A 9506-nucleotide genomic window follows, 5' to 3' on the forward strand; every position below is an offset into this window, starting at 1 on the left:
TCGGCCAAAATTATTAGCTTTCTGATAATTGATAATAAAAAAGCAAAAGTTAGTCATGGAGGATATAAAAATGCAAAAATATAGAAGCAGATGATAGCAAAGGTTTTTTTTTTTTTTATCATGCTCCTTTTTCATACTAATCGAATTATTTGTAAAGTCATTAATTAATTTTATTGGGGATAAAAATTATCAACATACTATAATATTGTAAAGTCGATTAACAAGCGATTTCAGAAAATTGCAAACAAAAACATAGATGTTACTTGAAAACTTTTTCAAACATATTGAATAAATTCTTGTAAAAGATTATTGAAATTGGTTCAAAAATTTAAAAGTAATTCAAGCCTTGTGAATCTTGGAAATAGAAAACTGTTTGCGTCCTTGGTAGGTGTTAAAATGTTCTGATGTTGAAATATTTTTCCAGGGTATCACTCATTAAGCATGTTGCTCGTTGTCCGAAGCTTTTTTCATGGAGCATATAGCCGAAGTGAAGCAATGATAAATCAATTGGAGTCTCATTCATTGAAAGCTCTTCAATAGTTATGATTAAAGTCAAACCAAAAATTAAATAGGTGATGGTGTATCTACAAAAGATATTTTGTTTAGTCCTTATATTTATGTCTGTTATAACACTTTTAAAATTTAAAATTATTTTATTAAATGTATTTATTATTGTTTGTGTTTATAAAAAATTATTTTTTAATTTAATTTATCAAATATAAATGCTACAATTTTAAAAAATTATCTTTTAAAAATGAGCTTTTAAAAAATAAAAACTTACCAAACTAAGTCTTAAGGGAAAATTTTTCAAAGTTCACTTATGTTTATTAAGATTAAAAAGTTTAATATAATCTCATACATTAATTAATTTTAAATTTAACTATTATATTTATGTATAGTATAGTAATTTTAAATTTTAAAAACTATTTTATCAAATATAATTATTATTACTTATACTTATTAAAAGTTATTTTTAATTTGATTTATTAAATATAAATGTTACCATTTTTAAAGTTTTATCTTTTAAAAGTTAAATTTTATGAGCTATTTTAAAAAAGGAAGTGCTTTTCAAAAAGTTATTAATTACTTTTAAACAATTATGCGTTTGGTCTCCAAAAACCTCACTACAAAAAATACCGAAATAGTTGTTGATTTTAGAGACTAAAAAAATTGGTTGTTAATACCGACCGATTTAACGACAGATACAAAATTTCCAGAACCAAATCAATATTGGTCGCTAAATTAGATTCAGCGACCGATAAGTTTTAAATACAACTAAAATAAAATTGGTCGCTATTTTTTTATTTAGCGACCGATTTTGCAACCAAAACCGAAATAATGTCTTTGGAACTGTTGGTCACAAAAGCGGTCGCTATTTTTTATTTTAACGACCGATTTTGCAACTGATAGTGAAATAGAGTGAACAACTGTTTGATCACTAATTCAGTCACTAAATCACTGGTCGCTAAATCGGTTGCTAATTGTCAATTTAGCGACTGATTTTAGTGACTAACATAATCAGTCACTAATAGCCACTGAATTAGCGACCGACTAGTTTTCTACAACTAGAATATAAATGGTCGCTAAAATCGGTTGCTATTTTAAAATTTAGTGACCGAATTAGCAACCAAAACAAAGGAAGGAATGTCCTTGATCCTCTTGGTCACAAAATTGGTTGTTATTTTTTAATTTAGTGACCGATTTTGTAACCGATTTATAGATAAATAGAATAACGTGGTTGGTTGTTAATTCGGTCGCTAAGGTTGTGGTCACTAAATTGGTTGCTAATTTTTAAATTAGCGATTGATTTTATAAACTAATCAGTCGCAAAGCTCTCACTAAATTTAAAAAAAGGATATTATCTAAATTACCCTCGCTAACCCTAACTCACTCCACCATTCTCATCTTCTCACTAACCCTAACTAATCAGTCTCTGAGCACCGTTGTCGTCTTCTTCGTCGCCATCTTCTGCGTGCATCTCGCTGCCGTCTCCTGAAGTCCCGTCGGCGTCGTCTTTTTCGGTCTCGGCGCCATCTCCTGAGGTCTCCTCACTGTCTTCTTCTGTAGTCTCTCTGTCGTCGCCTACGTCGTTGAGATCTCGGCGTCGTCTTCATCGTCTTTAAGCAGGTGACCTCCTAATCCCCGATTCTGATCCATACTGTTAGGTTTGGTTTTTTTTCCACTCTGGTTAGGGGTTTTAGCGATGTGCTCTCAACAACATTAGTTCCGTCTTTGATATAGATCAAACAACCACGGCTATGCCAATTCCGAACAGGATGATCATCGGTTGGAGATATTCTCACTACCGGTGATCACTCTAAGCTTGGCATTCCTCCCTCTGCATCATTTCTTTCAGCTCGACGTGCCTTCCAACATAGCCGGTAAATTTTTTCATGAACTCTTATGGTTTGCGATGTTTTTTGAATTTTAATTAATCTATTTTTTGCTAATTTTTATTTAGGGTTTGCAATGTTCCCTAATTTTAATTTGAGTTACGTGTCTTCTTCTTCTTCTCCTCCTCTTTCTTCTTCTCCTTCTTCTTTTTATTCTCCTTCTTCTTTGTAACTAGTTTCAGAGTTCTGCCTCAATAACTGCTTTGTCCGTTTCCTTCATTTATTTCCTTTTCTTTCAGTTTGCTACTACGCCGAGAACTTTAAACATGTCATTTTCTTCATGTTCTTCCTCTTTTGGTTATTTTTATCGATCAATTAATTTCTATAATGCTTATGTTAATGTTAAAGTTGTAATGATCTAATTATCATTTATGTGGTGCTTGAAGGAACTATTCAGTGAATTTTTCATCTTGATCTGCATTGTCTTTGAATTAGGCTGCAGAAATGAGAACTCAGCTTGTCCTCTTTGAATTAGGCTGCATCTAACTTGTCCTCTTTGCAGAACATCACCAACTTGTCATCTTGATCTGCAATGAGTAAGGCTTCAAGTTACATATCAGCTACTCTAATTTTTCTTCTTGAAGGACCTTGGAAGGAGATTAGTTTTCATATTCATCATTCATCACAATTGTTGTCATTAGCATTCATCACCTTAGGTTGAGTTTGGTTAGTATAGTGATAATAAAAACTAGTGTCTTTATTTTTAGTTTCTCTATCTGAGTGCCAATTTGAATAAGAGAACTTATAAAGTGGTAGTCAATTTGAATAAGTTTCTCCATGCCTAATTGATCTCAATTTACCTGCTTCTGTTGATGATGCACCTTTTTTAATCTCACAAACTTTTTTAGATTGCATTATTTTGGTTAGAAAATAATTGCTTTGAGAATTATATGATTCCCTTTATCATTTATTCAATTGGTGTTGAGGATGTTTCTCTTTTCATGTTAGTGGTGGAAATGTTGAAAACATTGCTCTACTAATTCAATTACATGGTTAGTTCATAAATATTTACTCAAATATTAGAATATTTAATAATTTTTTAACCCACTGTCCAGATTTTTAGTTCATGTGTTTTCTATCCGTGACTGGTCTTTGGGAAGCATGATTATGTAACAAGGATTTCAAGTTTCTCTTTCTAAATCAAACTATGACCAAAACTTGCTTTTTAGTTACGTGTTGTCTTGGAAAAGATCAGAACCAACAACCACCTTTAAATAGAGCTATGAAGGTGCTAATCAGAATTTGATTAATCATGTTAAGGGTGGGACTATAAAGAGGCCTAAGGGCCCAAATCTCCTAAGTACCAAATCACTTTCAATTGAAAGTTGAAACTGTTGCATGCATGTGATTATACTTTGAGTCCATTTGATTCTCTGTTTTTTGCAACTCTTATTTATTTAAAATTTTATATGTATACATATGCTTAGATTCTTAGATGCCCTTGTTCTATGTGTAAAAACAAGGTTGACGCAATTATGAGTTTTGGAACTCTTTTTTTGTTCATAGCTTCTCTTTTTCTTTGTTATCATCTGTGTCTTGCTTGATTTTGGATTCTGACTCTATTTTATCTTTTGATCGATGAATTCTTTGCCAAATTGAAATATAATGAGGCCTTCATTAGTTTTACCTATTCAAATATTTTATGGTTGTCATTTCATTTTCATCACTGCTTGTTCTAGTTCTGTTTACTCTGTGTTGAAATATTTAGTTATTTTGTTCCTTGATTTGTGTTGAATGCTTTATTATCACCTAAGAATTATGATGCACAAATACTTAATTTTTTATTTGCATGTACATATTGTATGCATATAGGCGTCAAATACTGCTATCTTAAACCTGTTAAATTTATAACTAATTTCCTTTTAATACTTGTATTAGTATTTGTGCCACATAGGCTAATGATATCAGAACTGATAAGCATTCTGTCATCAATATTTTTCTTCAAAACTTTGATTTCATTGCCCCTGGCACTTTTAGATAATATTTTTTCTTGTTTGGTTCTTTCTACTTTCCTTTTGAAAATGGAAGATTTGATTCTTAATTTTTTGTTTATTGCTTATGAAATCTTTCATAAAAAAAAAATTACATTATTAAATGGCATCTGGGTTATTATTTTGTTACTATTTTGGTGTAAGTTTTTCTTTTATTGTAATGCTTGAAGAAATAAAACTAATGCATATGCTTTTATTCAGATAGGGATGGGAACAAATTTGAGTTTTCCCAAAACTGAAAAGTTTTTTGAAGATGGAGAAAATGACTGTCGTAACTATGGTTTGTCATAGATGCAAGGGTGGCGCGCAACAATGGAAGATGTAGTGAGTAATCAGTAATAAATTACTTGGAACATTACTTTTGAAAATAAAAATATATTGACTTTTTCATGCACTTTTCTTCTGCTAGCATGCTACACATCTTGATATGGATGCGTCCACTTCATCTTTTGGTGTATATGATGGGCATGGAAGTAAGGATTGAACAAGTTTGGCTATTTGGAAGAATGACATATTGCTGGTTTAACTATTTGTTACATAATGGAAGAACATTCTAGGCATTAGAATTTAGAGCTTAGTAATAATTAGCTACATGCATTTTCTATGAAAACGTTGGGTAAAAACAAGACTAAGAATTTATTTTCTATGAATTTATGGACTTGGAATAGAATCCACTGCAATTGACAAAAGACCTAGTTATCGTTGCTCCAGTTCTCAGTTATCCGATTGGTTGCGAAGGTCAGAACATGAAGAAATAATGAAGAAAATGCAAGAGAACGATGACTTGAAAACTATGTTGGAAAAGACTTTAAAAGGACTTGAATTCGATAACCATATGCTTCAAGAAATAATGAAAAAGGTTAATTTTAAAATTCTGATTCCTCAACTAGAAGGTGGAGAAACAAATATAGGAGAGGATGAAGATGGTGAACATACGTCTGATGAGTGATTAGTAGTTGTGATACTAGTTAGTTAATAGACTTTAAATGATGTAATTAGTAATATGAGAGTGTTGTTTACTTATTATTGTTGTCTATGATATTGAATTGATGAGTTATTTTGGTTATTGTTTAGGTATGTTATGTTATTTTGGTTAATGTTTAAGTGTTGTTTACTTTTATGTGTTAAGGTGTAGGTTTTGTGTTTATGGTTTTTCAATATTTGATGGCCTAAATGTAAAAATTTAGTAAAAATGATGGTTAAAAAATTAGGATCAACCATGAAAATTTGGTCACTTAAATGCTTGGTCGTTAATTAGCAACCGATTTAGCGATTGAAATGTTGATTGCTAAAATACAGGTTCACACTTAGCAACTGAATTAGATGCTGAAATGTTAGTAACAAATTAGCGACTGAAATAACGGTCGCGAATCGGAATTAAATTAACCGTTTAAAATAAAATAAAATAATAATTTAATTACCCAAAATAGGTTCAAAAATTTAGAAATATTAATTAGAAAATTTAAAGGTGAAACTCGAATTTAGTAAATTTTTTCGAGCAAAAAATGTAATTTTCTGCAAAAAAATGCGTAAGAACACCTACCGGTAATTTAGTCGGCAATACCAGCTTAAGTATATCCGGTACCGTGTATGAGTAAATAAAATTAAAAAATTCAATTTATTAATTTGGAAAGATAAAAACAAATTAGAATTAAAAATTGAGCGCTAATTTTAAAGGTTTTGTCCTAAAATTAGGCAAACGAGCTAAAACGATTGGACCGGGTCCAAGTTGGACCCAAAATTAACATATAAATACCTCATTAATGAGTATTTCAGCTCATTTCCTTGCTGAGAGTGAGAGAGGGATGGTGAAGAAGAGAGAAGAGAAGAGGGTTACACTATTCGCCATCCTCTTCTTGATCATATTTTGAGCTATAAAATTCCGATTTACGTGTCGTTTAGGGCCACGCAACGCTCTTGTTAAGCCTGTCATTTCTATATGAACAAAGTTGGTAAGAACTTGAAATATATGCTCCAGTTCTCTGCCTTAGTTTCAAAATTTTGGGTTTAGTTATTGAGTAAATTTTGTGATTTTGGTTGTTTAGGAATGATCTATCATTAGGCTATTGTTAGATTTTGCCCAAATCACCGTTGGGTAATGTAAGAAACCTCTATACCTTGTGGTTTGTCATATATGTGAGTCCTAGTGTTAATTTGGGTATATTATATATATTAGATTGAAATATATGTTGTTTGGAGCTTGAAATTGGTGTTTTGGAGTACTTGATGTTGAGATAAAGTAGTGGTTGTGCTTGGGTTGCTTGTTGGAGGCTTGGAAAGCTTTGGAAGGACCATTTTGGGTGTTTTATATTTGTGTGGAAATCGGTCAAGATATAGTTTTGGTTTCTTTTAACTAATATGTAATGTTGTGAGCAATTTAGGCTAGCGGCCGTTAAGATAGGCTTGAATGATTAGGTGTATGATTAATTGTATGTAAATTTTTATGTTTAATTATGAGTGTTTGATGATAATGATGATGATGATACGGAGTCTTAGATATGTGAGGTATATGAATTATGTTAAAGATTGAATGAGTTGCATGTGTTGGAATATGATTATGATGATAATATGATGAGTATTGATGTTGATCATAATTGATGATGAATATTGAGGGTGATGATAATGTGAAGAAGATTATGAGTCTTGATAATGAATTATGAGTATAAAAGGTTAAAAGGATGAAAATTTTGAATAATAATATTGATGTTGATATGGTTAATGGAAATTGAGAAGCATTGATGTGATTTAGGTGGAATTTGGAGTTGTTGAATGAATTAAATGAGGTGAGAATTGAATGGTTTAGATTGTTGAATGTTTGAGAAAATGTTTGAGGACTGATGGGAAGACTTTTGAGTTCTTTTGGTATTGTTGGGTTGTGAGTGAATTTGTTTGAGTTTTGAAAGAATAGAGGACTTTGAATGTTTTGTAAAACCTTGATTTTAACCAATTTTGATGGGCTATAACTTGGCCTATGAATCCTCAATTTTTATGAAACTTATTTTGAATGAAAGCTGGGTCTGAGAGATTTATGCCATTCGAAGAATGGGTAAAAAATGATTTAAAATGAAAAAGTTATGTGTGTTTGAAGTTTGGTGTTAAAAATAAAATTATGCAGCAAAACAGCTTTTTCTGAAAATTGGGTGGCATGCGTATGCAAGATTACCATTTTTACACTCTCGCATACGCGGCTATTGGCATGTGTACGCATCAACCCTTTTCTGTTTTGAACGTTCGCGTACGCGGACGATGCCTCAAAACGCGGGGCTATGCATGCGTACAGATGACTTTGTTTTGCTGAAAAATGTGATTTTTTGTATTTTTAAGCACCCCTCTAGTCTGCTAAACCTCTTTAATCATTGTTTAAGATCTCTTAGCTAATGATTAGGCTTTGGGATGAGTGAGAACGTATTGCGTGGATGAAAATAAGTATTTTAGATGATGACCTTAGAGCTGGTGATTAGGTTTTGGAAGTCTTGCAAATGAGATTAGTGTAAGTTGATTTGTGGGGTATTTTATTAATGAGGAACTTAGAAATGAAGGAAATTGAGCAATATCTTACATATGTGGTTTTTGAACTTGAAAGAACTCAAGAATCGAGGATGATTAAGATGATATGAGAGCTTGATAGTGAGCAGGGCACTATATCCCTGGAATGTTAAGAACCTGAGAGATAAAAATGATTTGATATGAGAAAGAAGATGATGATTGGTGAAAATGTGAGGTTGATGAACTTATTGAGTATGAGCAGTGATCACTGAATGATGATATTATGATATGCATTAATTGATAAGTTGCTATTCGCCTGGCAAGGATGGTGCTTTAATCCCGCTTGTCAAGGTAGCAGCGCCAGCGTAGGGGCTGTGGGGGGTATCCCACCTACGTTCAGATGTGAAGGTTGAGGTAATATCCCGCTTGCATAACCTTTCTTGCCATAAGAGTGAGTTGGGCACTATATCCCAGGGTGGAGAGTCAACCGAGCACTATATCCCAAGAAGTGCACAAGAGTGAGCCGGACACTATATCCCAGGGTGGAGAGAGTGAGCTGGGCACTATATTCCAGGATTTCGCATTAAAGTGAGTCGGGCACTATATCTCAGGAGTGCACACAACGAGCCGGGCACTATATCCCAGGAAAATTGGTAGAAAGACGACTTCAGAAAGAATGTCTCGGGTTGGCAACATTGAACCGACAAGTGATATCACGAGCCAAAATAGGATAGACATTCATCATATGTATCTTCTATATGCTGGTTTGCTTTGATTACTTGAGTTATGCCTAATTGAATAATATGCCCAATTGCTAATTGATCTATCTACTGTATATGTATATTAATTGTGCTTTACTTGTCTGCATCTATTTGTGTTTTTTGTTGGGATTGAAGAGGATCGGTAAGCAGTAGCGATTGGATCGCATGGAGGATAGGTTTGCGAAGACTGTGGGTGTAACACCCTAACTTTTAGCACGTCATGATCGTACCAAAAGTGAGGCATTATTGACCTGTTTTCCTTATTTACTATTTAATACTGAGCCTTTAGTTCGATTTCGTGTTTCAATTTTTAAGAAAAAGCCGAAAAGTTTTGTTTCTATTAATTAAGGTCATATATCAAAGATTTCCAAGCAATACTAGTCACATAGTTAGTAAGAATAATAAATATCATACAAAAGAATTCAAATGAAACTCAATACAACTCCTATCCCTCTGTATAAAATAAAATCTTAACTAACAAAGGAGAGGGAATTCTAGGAAAGCGACTCAACACATAAACTTAACTCAAATAAGACTAATAATCATCCGCAGCTTCAAACTGAGTCTTCAAACCTGTGTCACTAAAAGGGTGGAAGATTTTGGGGTGAGAACAAACCATGCGTTCTCAGTAGGGAATGGGAATGCCGTAAGAGTAATGAAATAAAATGCAAATAATTAACTTTACTCAATAAAACTATATTTTTATCAAATCTTTTGAAAATACTTTTTACTATTATTTTATATAATTAATTACCTTCTTTAAATTTTTGAACTTAAGATAAATCTCAATCACAACCTTAGTTCTCAGTCATCTTAATACACAAACTAATAGCACAGGAAACAGATCAACACACAAACAAATAACATTAAGACAA

The 9506-nt window shown here is 32.3% G+C and overlaps 1 long non-coding RNA gene across 1 annotated transcript; it reads left to right on the forward strand.

Moving 5' to 3' along the window:
• Positions 1-1826: 1826 nt before the first annotated feature.
• On the forward strand, positions 1827-5481 carry LOC112703161 (uncharacterized). Its single transcript, XR_003154492.3, has 5 exons — positions 1827-2127; positions 2242-2381; positions 2829-2929; positions 4586-4708; positions 4794-5481. It is a non-coding gene; the product is annotated as an uncharacterized lncRNA (long non-coding RNA).
• Positions 5482-9506: the final 4025 nt, after the last annotated feature.

This window comes from Arachis hypogaea, chromosome 7 (assembly GCF_003086295.3).
Source record: "Arachis hypogaea cultivar Tifrunner chromosome 7, arahy.Tifrunner.gnm2.J5K5, whole genome shotgun sequence".
NCBI lineage: Eukaryota > Viridiplantae > Streptophyta > Magnoliopsida > Fabales > Fabaceae > Arachis > Arachis hypogaea.